This window comes from Neopelma chrysocephalum, unplaced genomic scaffold, assembly GCF_003984885.1.
Source record: "Neopelma chrysocephalum unplaced genomic scaffold, ASM398488v2 Primary Assembly neopelma1_25, whole genome shotgun sequence".
In the NCBI taxonomy this organism is placed as follows: domain Eukaryota; kingdom Metazoa; phylum Chordata; class Aves; order Passeriformes; family Pipridae; genus Neopelma; species Neopelma chrysocephalum.
The window spans coordinates 9,799,271-9,817,914 of record NW_020897694.1 but is presented as its reverse complement, the minus strand read 5'-3'; the positions used below and the strand labels follow the sequence as shown (position 1 = coordinate 9,817,914).

The window sequence follows — 18,644 nt, the reverse complement described above, 5'->3', positions numbered from 1 at the left end:
CAATTTCTTTGTGGAAAATTTAAAAAATTACTCCAAGATATATTCCTTCCTGCATCTGTAAGGATAATGTTACACATCCTGATCTGCATGAGAGATGAGCAGGCTCACAGACGTGTCTTGGTTTTGAGCCAGGCACTACAATGGTGAGATGTGCAGCTTCTGCACCCAACCCAGCATCCAAACTGAAATTATAAAAAAAGTGTACAACACTCTCAAAAGAACCTGTGTGATTCTTACCTTTTCTCTCATTTGCCTGATTGCAATAGCATTAAACCCTCTCCAAGAAGGGTTAATTCTACCTTTTTAATTTAAATGAAAATGTTCTTCTTTTCCCATGCGAGTTTGTAAAGTCATGGGAACATATTCTGCTGCCTTCCTGACATAAATCAATGGATATATTGGAGGGACAGGCCAAAAAATATATACATTTCTTGCCCTTCAGGTCTATTTCACCCATAAGCATTTGCCCACATCCTGGAACAGAAGAAATGTTTTCTTTCCATTGAGTTTCCGACTTTCATATTTCTACAGAAATTGGCCACTACCACACAGTTGATACTAACAACTTGACTCGGAATCTATTAGGAAGAGAAACTCTTTTAACAGAATGACAATTATAATTCATCCAAAAATACCAACAAACAGAATAAAGTGAAATACAAGTGAATGTTTTTCTTGAGGATACTGTCTAATACAAACTCCTTTGCACTATGATTCTTCTTCAAACATACCTCCATTTAATAGGTGATTGCCAGCTTATTCATCCTACTCCTGTTCAGAATACGCACAAATTCATTGCCTTGAGTATAACAAAAGACTAAAAAGCTATGGAAAACCAGATATTTCTTGGCCAATAATGTGTAAACTGTGACAGTTTATAAATTCAGACTGCTGGAAAGTGCAAGTTTATGGTCCTTACTAAACTACCACATACAATAGTTACAGGCAAATGTTAAAAAAGGTAGGCTAGAAGGAGAGAAAATCAAAATTCATATTAGTTGCATATAATATGCTGTAAGATATATCTGTCATTCCTGTGGACCATTGTTCATCTGGGGGCCTATGAATGCATGGTGAACCTCAGGGCATGATTCTTTTCCATGCTATTCATAACAAGTATATTTCTGCAAAAAGTAGCATTCTCCATTGTCTTATCTTCAAACCTATCTTGAGCAAACCTACACAGTTTCTAAAGTGCACCCCAATGCATTCTGTGGCTGTGATTTAGCATTTTTCTGCTGTCAAAGGAACCCGTACAACTCCAGTCCCATTAATATGAGAGTGCCATCTTTACTGAATTCATCCTTAAAGCAACTCTCACAATAAGGGAAGGCCGCCACCACCCCCACCCCAAGGTGAAGAATGACATCTCAGGAAAATCATCCTCAGGATCCATCACAGTGCTTAGACAGTTTTTGATATATGAATACCTCCTACTGGACGACTTTTCCTTAGAGTTTCACCTGATGGTCTGAAGGACCCTGCATACTAAAATACCCCTACCACTTTACCTGGTAGTCTGAAAAACCCACTCTGTGCCAAAATAACCCTAACAGCTCATCCTGATGGTCTAAAAGATCACCTGCACCAAAGATCTCCTGGACTTCATAGACCTGTGTGGGTCCTGCTCAGTTAGAGATTCTTGGTGCATCACTCAGAAGTGCTTTGCTGAAGATGACATTTGGGGAGTCTGAGATGGTTCAGAAACATTAGTCCAGACCCACTATCAGCATTGTATCCCACACATGAGACAAAACAACAATGTAACCCTCAGCCATAACCAGCCACTGTCCTGTGTTCTCACCTGCCCTGCTGGCTTCGCTGCCACCTTGCACCTCCTGAGGTCTGCACACAGCTTGCACCTACTACCGACTATTTTTGCTCAATTTAGCCCATTGCTCACCCTCTTGGAGTCCCTCCACTGCTTCCCCAAGTCAACAAACATCCTGTACAGACCTACCCAGCACTTGTTAGCCCACTGACAGTTTTTTATTTTCTTGACAAGTAAATCAAGCTTTAGCTTTTTTTCAGGCATTTGGCGTCGGTCTTTATCTATAGTTCCCCATGCAAATTAAGGCTCCTCATGCATATTCACTATGTATCTCATGTCTCCAAAAACACGTCTGTCAGAAAATGACCATCTTATAAGTTGTCCATTCTATATGTTCCACTCTCCTTGGGATTTCCTTATCTGAGCCTGGGAATATTTCTTTTTGACAAGAAAAAATTTGTTTCAGAAGGACAAAATAAATTCGGGTTGAATTTGGCTAATCCTGTTTCTGCTAGGAAAGAAAGGATAAAGTTTTTTTAAAGTGATTGCTTTTTTCAAAACAGCATTGATTGTTCCAAATTTGACCAAAATTTAAAAGTAAACAAAAAAACCCAAAAACTGTTAAACACAGAAGTGAATGACCTCCAATCCAAAGATGACATTGTGCAGCAAACCAAATTACTTGAATCTAAATAGTTTTTCATTTTTTCTCTTTGCAGAAAATGGAACAATTCCTGTCCCAGGTGGGGACCTAAGCCTCTCACCCCTTTTTATTTCTGACATGTCCTGAAGACCTATCAATCCTGATGGTCTATGGCAGCACACAGCAGCAAACAGGGCTGTGCTCCTATCTTCCTTCTCCCTATGTGGATCCATGAGCTGGTCACTGGGACTAGATTCACCCCAGCTTACTTCAGAAGTTTGAACCACCATTTACCAACCTCAGGCCATCCCAGAGTAATGGTCAGTTCTGGGGGCAATTCATGGGGCCTGTTTTCTGTTCAAGAGGCTGAGAGAGATTTACAAATCTGAATGCATGATAAGATGTCAAAAAAACTCACAGCCTGAGATCAGCTTTTAAAAGAAATATAGTCTTATGTTGTCATCAATTTGTCAAAAAGCTGAACATAAACATGATTGAAGGCACCCGTCAGTCTTGGAAATAAAAGTTAATCATCTAGTCTGATTGGCTCTAATCTATGTTATTTCTGAATTGATCTCACACTTTGAAGTTTTGACATCCTTTTTAGCAAGGTGAATGCAAACACTGTTGCACTGTTTCTAGATAGTGTGTCACTGCAGTGGTAACAACCACTCAGGGACATTCCTCTTTAACTAGAAAGTTTCCATGTGGTAAACAGGTTGTCTGAATTATTTTATGTTTATTATTATGTATTACTACTTTGATTTTTTTTTCTTATTTACATTGACATTTTTACTTTCCCAGAGATACACAGTGAAATGACAACATGAGCAGTATCATATTGCAAATCTATTTGGATATTAGGGAAGAAGATCTTACCATTAAGGTGGTGTGACATTAGCATAGATTGCCGAGAGAGGCTGTGGAACCTCTATTCTTGGAGAAATTAAGAATTTGACGGGACATGACCCTGAGCAATTTCCTCTAATAGAGCTGGACTTCAAAGTCGGCTCTGCTTTAAGTGGTGATTGGACCACACAACCTTCAGACGTTCTGTCCACCCAAGATTATTCTACTCACTTATGTGTTAATGTCTCCTTAAACCTTAATGTATGTAAACCTTAACCTCCATTTAATTTTTCAGCTTTTGACAAGTTTTCTCAAACAGCTTCTCTAGTGTCCCAGTTGTTCTGATGTCTTGAGGAAAGACAAGAAATCGTTTGGTTTTGTGTATGAGCCCATTAGGGTAGATGTGCTTCACTGCTGTAGCATGTCCATCACTGGGCTGACACCAGACCCAGGCCTCACCTGTGTGCAGCTACCTAGCAGCTGTGGACAGAAGGCTGCACCAGGAGCTCTGGTCCCCCATCAACCTACCTGGGCTCAGAAGCTGAACCTCCAACATCTGCCCACTTCCTAGACATGTGAAGACATCCATCACATGTGAACAAGAGGTTAAAGCCACCAGGTTTGGGCTGCCCTTCTCTGGCAAGCCATCAAGCTGAAGCAGTTGCTCAGCAGAAGTTTGAAGGCTGATTTTTTTATTAAGGAAAAAATTTTCCACTGGACATATGTCAGTGTCCAGATCTGGTGAGAGCTGAGGGAGAGCTCAGACGGAAGGTGAACCGAGAACACAGCCATAGCCCAGCACACCTGGAGATCTAAGTAGTACTACAGAAATTACTTTCTTTTTCCTTAATAAAGCCAAATAATTTATCTCCTGGCCTTTGCACTTTTATTACAAGCTGCTATGTGTAATTGGCTTTGTTTGTTTGTTTTATGGTTTTATAACTGGACACTTTTGTAATTAAGGGTGGTTTAAAGTGATATGTGTATAAAATTGAAGTGGGCAAGTGGAAAAAATAAACAGAAGGAAAGTTTTTAAGAAGCTATTTGAATTGGCCGTGATATTCTTCCCCACTAGCTAGTGAGGTTTTAATTAGCATTGAAAATCATAAGTAACTGGAGATGAAAGAGCCCTATTAGGTCATCCAGTCCAGTTCCCTGCCAGTTCAGAATTGTGCCCAACAGTGTATTTCCCAGTGTTTTGTCAAGTCCGGCACTAAGCCTGTTCATTACATGACTAATATGCTCTTTTGAAGTAGCAGGAGGGAAACTGCTCACAATCCAGATCCAGGCATTTTTTAAGTTTATAGCAAAAAAGAATGATAAGCAAAGATGCAAGCCAGTATAGAAATTTATATGCAGGACTCCACATGGGGTATTTATTCTCATTCTTATAGGGGAGCTCACACGTGGCCGAGTAAATATGAATGATGAACTAAATGTCATAGCAGGGATTGCGGGAAAAGTGTTTAACTGCTTCACTGAAATGAAGGGGCCCAAAAGAGGGAGAGAGGTGGAGCTGCAAAGCCGTCTTCACTCAACTCCTGGTCTAGGTCAGCCTTCATCCCAAAGGAATATCATGCATAGCTCACTTGCATTTTCAAAAAAATCCGAGCAAGAATTAAAAAAAACAAACAAACAAACAAAAAACCCCTCTAGATTGTATGCCTTGGGTGACAAATCCCATAAAACAAGCAGCCAGCAGTGGGTTGTCAAAAAGAGGTGAAGATTTCTGGTGGACCTACAAGTCAAACCAAAGATCAGAACAGCTAGTTTGAAAACTACAGTTTGGCAGATGAAGACAAAAGATCCCTCCACATCCAGTAGCAAGGCATCAGTAGGATTCTTTAAAATATCTATGACATTTCTCTAATAAAAATGCCTTGCATAGAATACAATTCTTTATACATTATTGTAAAAAAAAATTTTAGGCAGTAAACTGCAACAGCAATCTCAATAAAAAAGACATCAGCATGGACCCAAAAAAAGCCAGTTTCAACCATTAGTCTACTTAAATACAGTTCTATAGATAGAATTACGCAAACAAAACTTCTCCAGTGCTACAGAAGATGCTTCCAAGCAAAAAGAATATTTAAAAAAAAAAATCAGAAGCAAAGTTGATTGGGGATTCAAAACTAAGCACAATTGTAAATGACAAATGGAGTTTCTTATGTCAAAAGCATAATGTCATAATCAAGAAAGATAATGACATTGCCTAAAAGGCTATCCTGGTGCATCGTGTCTGGCTTAGATGGAGTTCATTTCCCCATAGCAGCCCTCACAATGTTTTGCTTTGCATTGGTAGCTAGAAGGGTATTGATAACACACCAGTGTTTTGGCTACTGCTGAGCACAGCATCAGTACTGCAACATTCCTTCTGGGAGGGGACACAAGTAGGTCAGCTGATCCAAACCAACCAAAGGGATATTCCATACCATATGACATCATCTCGGACATAAAAGCTAAGGAAAGTAGCAGGAAGGGGGGCATTCGTTGTTTCCAAAGGCTGCTTGCTGAGAAACAGTTACACGTGCTGAAGCCCTGCTTCTTGGGAAAGCAGTCATCCATCACTGCTGATGGGAAGTAGAGAATAAACCTTGTTATCTTTTGCTTTCCTTTTGCCTTAATAAACTGCCTTATCCTAATCCACAAGTTGTTTTCCATCTTACTCTCTCTTCCCTTTGCACCTGGGAAGGGGAGTGGGTGGGAAGAGCAGTGAGTGGGCACCTGGCTTCCAGTCAAGGTTAACCCACCACACCTGGTGAATGGAAAGATGAAGTTAGACATAAGGGAGCAATATATGACAGAAAGGTGAGGAAGGAAGAGAGCAGATAACACAAACTAAAACCCAAAGTATGTAAAACTGAGACAGAGGTCTGAAGACATCAGGATAATCTACCCCTAATAATAACATCAAAGGATAAGTCCTTGTTAAAAATCATTCTAGACAATATCTGAATTTCAGAAAAATATATGAGGAGGCAGAAGCATCAGGCATCTAGTTCTGGCCTATGTGTGGAAAGCACGATAAAATGTAAATCACATATTCATATCATCTGAATATTACAAGAAACATTTGAATCCATCCCAATAAGAAAGATGTTGAAGATCTACTAAAGGTGAAAGCTTTTGTATGAGAAGGCCCATAGAATGTACAATTAAAAGTTCTCAGACTTCTGCTTAAGGCAGGAATTGGCTAACTTATATTCAATTTTGATATTCTCTGAATGCTGGATCCATGCCACAGGCTTAAAGCATACAGAGACTAACCAAAACACAGAAAGGGCAGTCCATGAGGCACAAGTAGCCAAAATCTGGGTAAATGGATGTAAGTCCTGGGCAAAATTTAAAAGTTGTTAATGAGTAATTCTATCAATAAAGAATGGGATGATGAGGATATAATTATCAGTAATCAGTACAGTTTCACAGGAAAGAGGTCTCGTCATCCTAAAAATTAAGTCAGACTGGTGTTTATTAGGTTGTAAAGTGTGCAGCTAAAGTATACATCAACTTCTCAGGTGTGTTCATCTCCCCAAAAATTAACATTATCCCCAGTCAGTAAAGGCTGTAGTAACTGAACCAAGTGCTGCCTTCAGTATATATACAAAAAGTGGTTATCAGCAGGTGAATTTTCCATAAGGGTGCACCTGATGGAGAAGTCTGCTGTGATCAGAGTTAGGCTGTATGCTATTCAGCTCACTTTTCATCAGTGGCTCAGGAGTAATAAGGAAAGAATGTTTTAAAGCAGTCAAATGCAGAACTACGGACCTAAGAAGGAATAGAGAGCAATGTGGCTCTATGAGAGTCCTAAGGCTCTTTATATTTTTCATCAAATTTTTCTCATCTTCAAACTGTGTGATGATTAGGTTAGGCAGAAGAATTCCCAAAGGAGAGGAGAGAGGAAAGCTCCATCTCTCTTAGCATGATGAGAATATTCAGTTGCTACCTCAGAGCTCATGGTCAGATTACATGTCCAATGACTTAGAACTATGGCTCCAACAGAAGAGGTGTAACAACAGCAAAATCCACTCAAGAATGCCTTACTGAGGTAACAGGCATGGAGATTCAAGCCCTTGGCTGAGCTTCACCTTCTCATGCTTCAAGAGAGGACCACAATTAGCTTTCTTTCTGTGAGATCTCTGCAGAATGAGAAAGCTTTTTAACCCTCTCAAATGTGAGAATGTATGAAGCAGTTAAAAGGGTTTTCATGAGTTCAATCACTCCATCCCCTTACAAATTATAAAATAGCAAGCTAAGGTCAGGGAAAAGCATGTCCACCTGGGCACTGCTCACAAGTGGGTGGTGAGATGATATTCACAGCAGACATATGTCCAGATCTGAGATTTAGAAAATTTTCCCTCTATTCTGGGAAGACAGAAAGAATATTTCCTGCAGTTCTGTCATTTTTCTCCTTAAAAGGATAGTCAAATACCAGAGAAGACAATGAAATAATTTTTAAATATTTTTCAAATGAAATAAAAAGTTCCTTATTGGGAGAAAATCATAAAACACAATTTTTCTAACAGTTAGAAAAAGGACTGGGGTGTGACTTGATTACTGTGTATATGTAAGTACCATCATGGAGAGAAAATGCCATATACTAAATGACTGTGGCACCTGGCAGAGAAAGGTATAACAAGAACCAAAATCTGGATTTGGCTTCCAACCAAATTCAAATAGGAAATAAGGCACAATTTAAAACCATTGAAACAAACTACCAAGGGAGCATCAGACTCTGTGTCCCTGGATGTCTTCAAATCCAGGCTGGATATGTTTCTGTGTTCAGTGATTTAGCCTACTCGGGCGTTATTTGGCTTAGTGGGAGGCTGACTGGGTGAAATTTAATGGATTAAGATGTGCAGGGGGTCAGACTAACTGATCTAATGGTCCTCTCTGGCCTTAAATTTTGTGGAAAACTTCAGATAACTAGCAAAGCAAGTGCAAACAACCCAGAGGCAATATATTGCTCCAAGTGCAGTTGACTAATTTTAAATAATTGATTATAATAAAATCTTCTCGTAATCACAAACAGAAAAAAAGAAAGGGGGAGAGGGAGTTAGCCCCTAAGAATAGTTCACTCAGCTGTAATCCAGAGAAAAATTGCATCAAAGTCCCCAGAAAAAAAGGTTTGCAAGTCTTTTTACAAAATCAAACCTAGATTTTACAAGAAGAAAAATGGCTTACATACTTAAAAGTCCACTTAGCATTTGGCATAGAGCTATTCCTTTCTATACTGAGTGCTAGCACACTTCAAGGGCACTGAGGATCCGATTACTATCCTACAAAGTGTAGGGGTTGGCTGAACAACCCCAGAGTAACTCAAATACCAGGGAACCTGGCCTATTCCCTGTCCATAAAATACACAGAAAACGATCCCACTCCCTGACATTTTTTCAGCTGGGACAGCTGCTATAACAACTCAGAGCTTTTCAGCCTCTGTACAGAGCTCATGTATAACCTCTTCAAGTTTTCAGTCTGGAACCACTTTTCTTCCAAGACCATTTTGCTGGAGCAACCAAAAGTGTTCAGGGAAAAGCTGTTTGATAGCCTCTGGAGGGGGAGCATTAGATCAGTGAAGAATTTAAAAAGTGGGGAGGGGGACAGGGGACAGGGGAGTGGGTTAGAAAGATTTACAGCAAAAAACAACATACAGCTTGAATCCGGTCCAAGAGGAGCCACAGGGGGCTGGTGCCAGTCATCACTGATGAAAGGGTTTGGATTTGTCAAGGAGAAAGATGCTGTGTAAAAATTGCATTCAAAGCCCCAGTGAAATTGCATTAAGAGGCTGGTCCCTTGGAGCTTTGCCTGAGCAATGAGTCCAGATTTGTGCACTCTGGGATGCATACCGATCCCCTTCTTCATGCCCCACTCTTCCACAGCAGCCCTGCTAGGGCAATGCTCCCCGCGAATCCAACATAGGCTGCAGGAAAATGCTGCTTTTAGAAAATCAGCTGCTTCAGCTCTCACTTTTGGATTCAACTGTTTAGCAATGTTTTCCAGCCACTTGACTCTCTCCATCACCCAGCACAGCCAGAGGGCTTAGCCTCTTTGGAGTGTTTCTTTATGTGTTTTTTTGCTCAGTGGAAATTTTCTATAGTTATGATATGACTCAAAATCCTCCCTGTGTGTCTGCTGTTGGATCAGAGAGCCCCACAGCCCACTTTTGCTTGGGAGAAAGCTTAGCAAGCAGCTGCAAGAGCTGCTTCCCATCCTTCTCCTAAACCCTGCCAGCCCCTCAGTGTGCCTGGCACCCACATCTACAGCATCAGGGAACAGAGAGACTAGCAATTTGTAGTACTATGCTGGTTTAAAGGCAAACCAACTGGAGAAATGAACCCAACTCCAAAGAGATTATAAGTCAGAGTTACAATTTAATAAAAATAATACCATAAATACAATTATACGGACAAACAATTGGTTTAACTCACAAAACCCAGATGTATAACCCAGCACCCTGGGGCACGAACACAGTGGTGTTCGATGGGCCTCGTGCTGAGCCCCACATGGTCCCCCTGAGTCCAGAGTAAGAGGAGAGGGAAAACTTGTTGGTGAGAGTGCTGTCGCAGTCTGGTCGAGGGCTACTTCATGGGAGATCTCCTGTTTAATCTGTTCAAAGGCTTGTTGTTGTTTGGGGCCCCAGTGAAAATCATTTTTCTTCCATGTCACAATGTAGAGAGGACTTAAAATCTGACTGTACTCAGGGATATGCATCCTCCAAAAGCCCACGCACCTAGGAAAGCCTGTGTTTCCTTCTTGCTGGTTGGTGGGGAGATGGCTGCTATTTTGTTAATCACCTCCACTGGAATCTGATGACATCCATCTTGCCACTTCACTCCTAAGAGTGAAGGTCTTTTGACCTTACTTTGTTTCATGGCAAAACCAGCTCTTAGGAGAATCTGGATTATTTTCTTTCCTTTCTCGAAAACTTCCCCTGCTGTGTTCCCCCATACAATGATGTCATCAATGTACCGTAGATGTTTTGGAGCCTCGCCCTTTTCCAGTGCAGCCTGGATCACTCCATGGCAAATGGCGAGACTGTGTTTCCACCCCTGGGACAGTCAATTCCAGGTGTACCGCACACCCCTCCAAGTGAAGGCAAATTGTGGCCTGCACTCTGCTGCCAAAGGAATGAGAAAAAGGCATTGACAATGTCACTGGTGGCATACCACTTGGCTGCCTTGGACTCCAGCTCGTACTGAAGCTCCAGCATGTCCGGCACAGCAGCACTCAGTGCTGGTGTGACTTCATTGAGTCCACAGTAATCCACCATCAGACTCCATTCTCCTCTGGACTTACACACTGGCCATATAGGGCTGTTAAAGGGTGAGCGAGTCTTGCTAACCACACCCTGGGTCTCCAGTTCACGGATCATCTTATGTATAGGAGTCACAGAGTCTCAGTCGGTGCGGTATTGCCGACAGTGTACCGTTGCTGTGGCCATTGGTACGAATATTTCTTCAACCTTCAGCAGTCCCACAGTAGAAGGGTCCTCTGAGAGACCAGGCAAGATGTTGAACTGTCTAATTTCCTCTGCCTCCACAGCAGCTATGCCAAAAGCCCAACAAAGTCCTTTTGGGTCTTTGAAATACCCAATCCTCAGGTAATTTATGCCAAGGATACACGGGGCCCTTGGGCCAGTCACGATGGGGTGTCTATGTCATTCCTTCCCAGTCAAGCTCACTTCAGCTTCCAGTACAGCCAGCTGTTGGGATCCTCCTGTCATCCCAGAAATAGAGATGGATTCTGTCCCTACGTATCTTGATGGCATCAAAGTACATTTTGTGCCAGTGTCAGCTAAGGCCTTTGTGAGTCTGATGTGTCAGGCCACCGAATCCACACCATCCAATAGACCCAATTGTCCCTCTCCTCTGCCTGGCTAGAGGCAGGGCACCCCTAGTCCTGGTCATAGTACTCACCGCACTCTTCTTGTAAGTATGACCTGGAGGTCCCTTCGAGAGGATCAGACACATCATCATTCCTGTACTGTCTGGAATCTTGTCCACGAGAGACCGGAGCAGCATTTACCCTCTAAGAGTTCCTTGTGGTACTTGTTCCTCTTTTCAGTTCACATACCAGGGCTGCTTATATATTCTCCATGCTCATGGGGGTAAAACCATAGATTGCCACGTAGAGTGTACCCTCTTTCCTTAGCTGGGGGATGTCTGCTCCTGATAGCAGAGACCCTTGTTTGTCCTGGCGAGATATGGAAGATCCCTTCCTTAATTTCCTCTCTTAGCTTCTGGTGGCCCTCTTCAATCTTCTCTTCCAGGTTTCGGACATGTTTGGCCAGTTTGGTTTCCATAGATGAGATGTGGGCTCGTAATGGGGTGGTGACAGTGTCTCCATAAATCCTGAGTTTACTAACCAACACACCCACCTTGTCCTCTCCCTCCCTCCATTGCAACGTTCCTAAGTAGCAGGAATACATTTCTGGCCCAAGTCGTGCAAACTTTAACCACATCTGGGATGTGCACTGTACACCATCTGGACTTTTAGGGAATCTTTCGTCCTCTGAAAAGATTATCTCCAGTATGGCTAATTCCCTTAAGCACCGGATATCTTGTTCCATCGTGTTCCACTGTCCTTGCTGTACGTGGAGGTCCTCCTTACAAAGATCTCTCTCCCTCACACTGGACGGCAGTCATCGCCAGAGGCTGAGTTTCCTGCCTCTTTCCAATCCCCTGATCAATGACTACATCTCAAGACAGGGATCCCAGTTGCCTTGCTTCAATCCCATCTGCAATTGTATCGTTAGCTGCGGCATCCCAGATTCGGAGCAGCCAGGTCAGAATGGACTCATCTGCCTGTCACGCGAACTCTCTCTGGAGTTCAAGTAGTTCACCCAGGGATAGGGACCAAGTGATTATTTCTGGCTCTGTTCTCCTCCGGTGGATGTGAAGGTCCTGCCTCTTTGTCATCATTCACTATATGAACTGATTTAGTCCTTGATTTCCTTTTCTGGACAGGGGCGACTGCTATTGGCTTCGGTTGTCCTTCTGGCTCTTAGACGGTTTGTGTGGGCATGGTGCCGGTTGATTTATTTCTTTTTCCCTCTGACTCAGCTGTGGTTTGGGTGGACATGGTGCCTGTGGATTTGCTCTTTCTCCCCTCCCCTGACAGTGCTGTGCCATGTTAAGTAGTGTCCGGTAGGCAGTGGCCAGGGCTCAGCAGGTTGCTGTGAGCTGGCCATCTCTGGAGCTGCCAGAGCATTTTTCCTTCACCAATCTTATCATGCTAACAGGATCCTGCAGTTGTTCAGGGCTGAATTTCCAGATCACTGGGGAGACAACTTCTCCAAATACTGGCCGATGTCCTCCCTGCCACTCAACATTATCGTCTCCCAGGGCAGGCGTCCAGACAACCTCCCTAGAAGGCCCTGTTCTGACCCTAAGTATGGTGTAGACAGTATAGAGCAGACAAAGCAACACTAACAACAACATAACGCTATCTTTAACATTAAAAGGAAACTCGATATTTTTAAAGACTGGTGTAGCAGGTCTGAAGGGGAAGAAGGAGGTGAAAAGCTGGAAACAACCATTCCCTCCTGTTCCCCCCAAAAGGCTCAGTGTGATTTTCAATGAGGCCCCAGAGCTAGCAACCCAAACCAGGACAGGTAAACAAGACTGAATACACATTCACAATGAAACTCACTGCTTCTGATGTTATGATGACATAAACATAGTAGTATATTAATAAAGCAATTTTGATCTTCTCCCTGGTCTTAAAGAGAGCATCAAAATAGGCAAATAATTCCCCATCTGTGGAAATATGAACAGTTTCAGATACAACATCCATGTGAATACATCAAGCAACATGGTGATCAGGGAGTTTCTGTATCCAAATACACAAATGCTTAAAATGAAATTGTAATTCTGACTTCTCTCTCCGCTCCATGTTGGGCGCCAAGAAACATGCTGGTTTAAAGGTAAACTGGCAGGAGAAATGAACCCAACTCCAAAGAGATTATAAGTCAGAGTTACAATTTAATAAAAATAATACCATAAATACAATTATACGGACAAACAATTGGTTTAACTCACAAAACCCAGATGTATAACTCAGGACCCTGGGGCATGAGCACAGTGGTGTTCGATGGGCCTCATGTTGAGCCCCACGTGGCCCCCCTGAGTCCAGAGTAGAAGGAGAGGGAAAACTTGTTGGTGAGAGTGCTGTCGCAGTCTGGTCAAGGGTGGTGATCGCAGTCCAGTTGAGAGTGGTGGTTGCAGTCTGGTCGAGGTTCTGGTCCTCCTCTGGGTCCAACAAACGGTACAAGAAGTCCCAAGACCCCAAGATTATATACACTCAGGTTCAGGCAGGAATGTCCAGTACCTCCCTCAGAGCAAGGAGTTCCACAATAGGTGATTGTAAATCGTGGATGTGAGCACAGGACCATCCTCCTATCTCACAAGCCTCTTAACACCCAGCTTATAGCCCGCGGGGTCAGGTGTGCTCTGGAGAGCTGCTGCAAATGGTCTATTGTTAACAGTTTCTGGGAAATGGTATGGAGGGTGTAGAATACACAGTTTGGGTTACACCCACACAATGATAAACTGGTCCCAGTTGTTCTAACTAGGACAAGTACATTACTAGTAAATGTAGTTTGCTTGATTTACGGGGCTGATGACGTCCCCTCTAGTATTTGGCATGGGGATGTTACCCTTGGCTATGCTGATACTCAAGGGCAGAAGTTTCCGTCAGCAGCCTGAAAGCCCTATAATGGAAACAAAAAGGGTAGAGTCAATATAAAATCTCCACCAATGAAATCTGAAGCATTCAACAAGTAACTGCAAAACACAAAACAGCAAACAGTCTTCCAGTAAGCTGTACATCATGGCTAGGCTTCGCGAACGAAGATTTGGGAAGGGCTCTACCCACTTTTCTTGCAAGCGCGTTGGTGGCTAAAAAGGCCAATACGAGAGAGGCAAGTCCGGTTGCAAAAGACACAGCAGAAAGACTCCTTAGATGGTATATTCTGCAAGGCTCGATTCTTTCTGCGTTGTCTTTTCTCCTCAAGGGTGATCCTGCGTGCTTTCTCAAAAGCATCAGCAGCGTTAAAAATGGTGTGTCTCCAGGCCTCCCGATTAGAGGCCAGAGTAGACCAGTTATGGTGGTCAATATGCCCGAGGCTGAGTTGTTGCTTCAGGGAGTCCTTGTATCTTTTCTTCGGAGCTCCTCTCTTGCGGCAGCCGGTGGCAAGTTCACCATAAACCAGGATCTTAGGGAGGTGGTGGTCCTTCATCCTGGAGACGTGCCCTGCCCATCGCAGTTGCGTTCTCAGTAACATGGCCTCAATACTTGTGATTGCTGCCTGTTCGAGAACAGATGTATTGGTCACATAATCTGACCAGTGGATGTTTAGGATTGTACGGAGGCAGCGTTGATGGAAGTGTTCTAGGAGACGCAGGTGGTGGCGGTAGATGACCCATGATTCGGAACCATATAAAAGAGTAGACAGCACTATGGCTCTGTAAACACTGATCTTGGTACTTTTCTTCAAGTGTTTATTACGCCATACTCTTTTATGGAGTTTTCCAAAAGCACTATATGCCTTCGCTAACCTATTGTCTATCTCCCCATCAATCTTACCATCCGAGGAGATGAGGCTGCCTAGGTAATTAAACTGTTGGACTGATTTGAGTTCTGACTGGCCAATGGTGATGTGGGGATGATGGAAGACTTCCTGAGGTGCAGGCTGATGGAGAACTTCAGTCTTCTTTAGGCTGACTTCCAGCCCAAAGAGCTCAGCAGCATCTGCAAAGCAGGATGTTAAACGCTGCAGAGCTGCTTCTGTGTGGGCAACAAGGGCGGCGTCATCAGCATAAAGCAGCTCCCGGACAAGATGGTTTAGGGTCTTAGTGTGGGCCTTCAGTCGCCTTAGGTTGAATAGGCTTCCATCAGTACGATATCGAATGTAGATACCGTCCTGATCATCAAGGTCTGCCGTGGCCCTTTGGAGCATCATGCTGAAAAAGACTGTGAATAGGGTAGGAGCGAGAACGCAGCCTTGTTTCACACCATTCTTTATTAGAAAAGGCTCAGAAAGTGTGTTGCCATATCTGACTTGGCCGTGCTGATCCTCATGAAGTGAGATGATCATTTTAAGGAACTTGGGGGGACAACCTAAACGTTCCAAAATCTGCCAAAGACCTTTTCTGCTCACAGTATCGAAAGCCTTGGTGAGGTCAACAAAGGTTACATAGAGACCTTTGTTCTGTTCCCTACACTTTTCTTGCAGTTGTCTGAGAACAAAAATCATGTCTGTGGTGCTCCTGTTGGCTCTGAAGCCACACTGACTTTCAGGTAGAATATCTTCTGCTACAGCGGGTATTAGTCTGTTCAGAAGTATTCTTGCCAAGATTTTGCCAGCAATGGAGAGCAGAGTAATACCACGGTAATTTGAGCAGTCTGATTTAGTACCTTTCTTCTTATACAAGGTGATGATGACTGCATCACGAAGGTCTGAAGGTAGTTCGCCTAGTTCCCAACAGCGCACCACAAGCTCATGAAATTTAGCATGGAGTGCAAGGCCCCCATGTTTCCAGACTTCAGGTGGGATTCCATCAACCCCAGCTGCCTTGCCGATTTTCACCTGCTGTATGGCCTTGAGGGTTTCTCCTAAAGTGGGAGCAGTATCCAATTCATACTTCACTGGTTGTTGTGTGATGGACTGAATTGCTGAGTCTTGGACTACACGGTTGGTACTGAAAAGAGTCTGAAAGTGTTCAGACCATCGATTCAGAATGGAGGTTTTATCTGTCAGAAGCGTTTGACCATCTGCACTGAGTAGTGGGCTTTGGACTTGGTATGTAGGCCCGTATGCTGTTTTCAGGGCCTCATAGAATCCTTTGTGATCCCCTGTATCTGCACATAGTTGAGTTTTTGCAGCTAGATCGATCCACCACTTGTTCTGGATGTCACGGAGTTTCTGTTGGAGCTTGCTGCATGCAAGACGAAAGGCTGTTTTTCTTGCGTGACAGGATGGCAGTGCAAGGTGTGCTTGGTGGGCAGTTCTCTTCTTCCTCAACAATTCCTGGATTTCTTGATTATTTTCATCAAACCAGTCCTTGTTCTTCTTGAGGGAGAACCCTAAGGATTCTTCAGAGGATTGCAGGATGCTGCTTTTAATATGCTGCCAAATTGTTTCAGGAGAGGAATCTGCAGAATCTGTGGAATGGTTATCAAGCTTAGTTTGAAGGTTTGCCTGGAATCTTTCTCTTACTGTGGCTGATTGGAGATCGTTAACTTGGAGTCTTCTCCTTGGGATACTGCCCCTTTTGGGTTTGAATTTGAGATTAAAGTTGAGTTTACAGCGCACAAGCCGATGGTCTGTTTGGCATTCTGCGCTGGGCATCACGCGGGTATGGAGGACATCGCGGACATCTCTCCGTCGCACCAAGACATAATCAATGAGGTGCCAATGCTTAGACCTGGGGTGCATCCAGGTTGTCTTCAGACTATTTTTCTGCTGAAAGATAGTATTGGTGATGGTACACTGTTGCTCCGCACAGAATTCTAGCAGAAGTCGACCATTATCGTTGCAGTTTCCAACACCATGCTTGCCTAATATTCCTTTCCATGCTTCAAAATTTTTACCTACTCTGGCGTTGAAATCACCAAGGATAATGATCTTATCATCTGCTGGTACCTTTTGGGTAAGGCAGCGCAGGTCAGAGTAAAATTTATCTTTTTCAGCAGGGTCAGCTTGGAGAGTTGGGGCATATATACTAAAGATGACAACGTGATGCTTGTTGTTTAGTGGAAGGCGTAGGGAGATAATGCGGTCAGAGTGACCTGTCGGCAGATTTTCGAGTTTAGGGACAATAGAGTTTTTGATCATGAAGCCGACACCTGAGAGATGTTTTTCAGTTCTGGACTTACCTGACCAAAAGAGTGTGTAACCGGCACCGTGTTCTCTGAGGCTGCCTTCCTCGTGAAGGCGAACTTCACTGAGAGCAGCAATGTCAATGTTGAGACGGGCCAGTTCATGGGCAATTAGGGCAGAACGTCGCTCAGGACGACCGCTATCTGCAGAATCGAGCATGGTTCTGATGTTCCAACATGCTAGAGTTAATTTAGGTACACCTTTGGAGGCAGGTGCATGCCTTTGTCTTTTGCTCTTTGTGCGACCGCATTGGAAGAAGATGCCCGTTGGTCTGCGGTTAACCAACCGGGTGAAGGTGGAGATGAGCTTTGTTTAGGCCACCTTTTCTAGGCCCCTCTCCGAGTGGAGCAAGCAGTGCTGTCCTTGAAAAGGCTGCTTGGACGTTCAGGGTGCTGCCCCAAGAGACTCTCATCTCCGTCAGTCTCAAATGACCAATATCCTGAACCGCCTGCATGCAGGGTTGGGTCTGCGGCTCCCAGTGCACCTTTCGACCCTCGCCCGTCGCTACAGGACTTTTTGCATGTGGGTAAAGCCTTCAAGCCTGCGCAATGGATTTTTTAGGTGAGATGCAGTATGCGCGGAACTGAACCCACCCTTTAATCCTAAGGTTCATCTGCCAGGGCCGAGCAAGCTTGGACGGTGGCAGCGAGCTCCTCAGGATGTAGGTTTGATTAGAGTGACCTTCTCTTAGATGGATGGCCTTACAGGGCTAAGCGAGCTCCATCTGCCCGGGTTTGGGATGAGAGTTGTCCTTCTCCTAGGATGACTGCCAAAAGGCTAACGAGCTCATCCTGCCCAAGAATGTAGTGTATCTGGTCCTACGGTTTTGACCTGTCTGGCATGGGTGACCCTACTGAAGGCATGAACCAACACCAGCATAGCTCGCAACCATATAGGGGTACACAGGCTACATACCTGTTACAACAATTTGGGCAAGTCTTTCATTTCCTACTTTACTAACACATACCTATACACAATCTCAAGGAGAAATCCAGGAACAACCCTTTGACCTATCCACACTTTCAGGACATAACAGAGCAAAGCAAATATATCCAGAACATGCTGAACCTGGGCAGTAGCCACAGGTAAGCTAAAAACAGACAGACAAACAAAACAAACCAACAGTTCTGGCCCCTGTACCCATCCAAGGCTGGGGTGCCTTACAAGGTCCCAGCCTAGCTGGGACCCCCATTACTCTAAAGGAACCCCATTATCCACCCTGACCATGTCCTTCCTCCACTGTGTTACCACGAATCTTCAGGCGCACTGCTTACCTGTGGCACCTCACACAGGACTGCCCCGCTCTCCCTTCCGCCAGTCAGAGGACCCTCCATGGCCTGCTCAACCCCACTTCCCCTGTCCCTTGTCCCCTCCCCCCTCCACCTTGCCACCCCCTGTCCCCCCCCCCTCCCCCCATCCCCCGTGTCCTCCCCCTCTCCTCCCCCTTCCCCTGTCCCCCCCCGTCCCCCGTGTCCCCCCGCTCCCCCCCACCCCCCCTCCCC

The 18,644-nt window shown here is 44.2% G+C and overlaps 1 long non-coding RNA gene across 1 annotated transcript; it reads left to right on the top strand.

Annotated features, from left to right (window-relative positions):
* Positions 1 to 1,814: 1,814 nt before the first annotated feature.
* LOC113963767 lies at positions 1,815 to 4,130 on the top strand. Its single transcript, XR_003532936.1, has 2 exons — positions 1,815 to 2,734; positions 3,592 to 4,130. It is a non-coding gene; the product is annotated as an uncharacterized LOC113963767 (long non-coding RNA).
* The last annotated feature ends 14,514 nt before the right edge of the window (positions 4,131 to 18,644 follow it).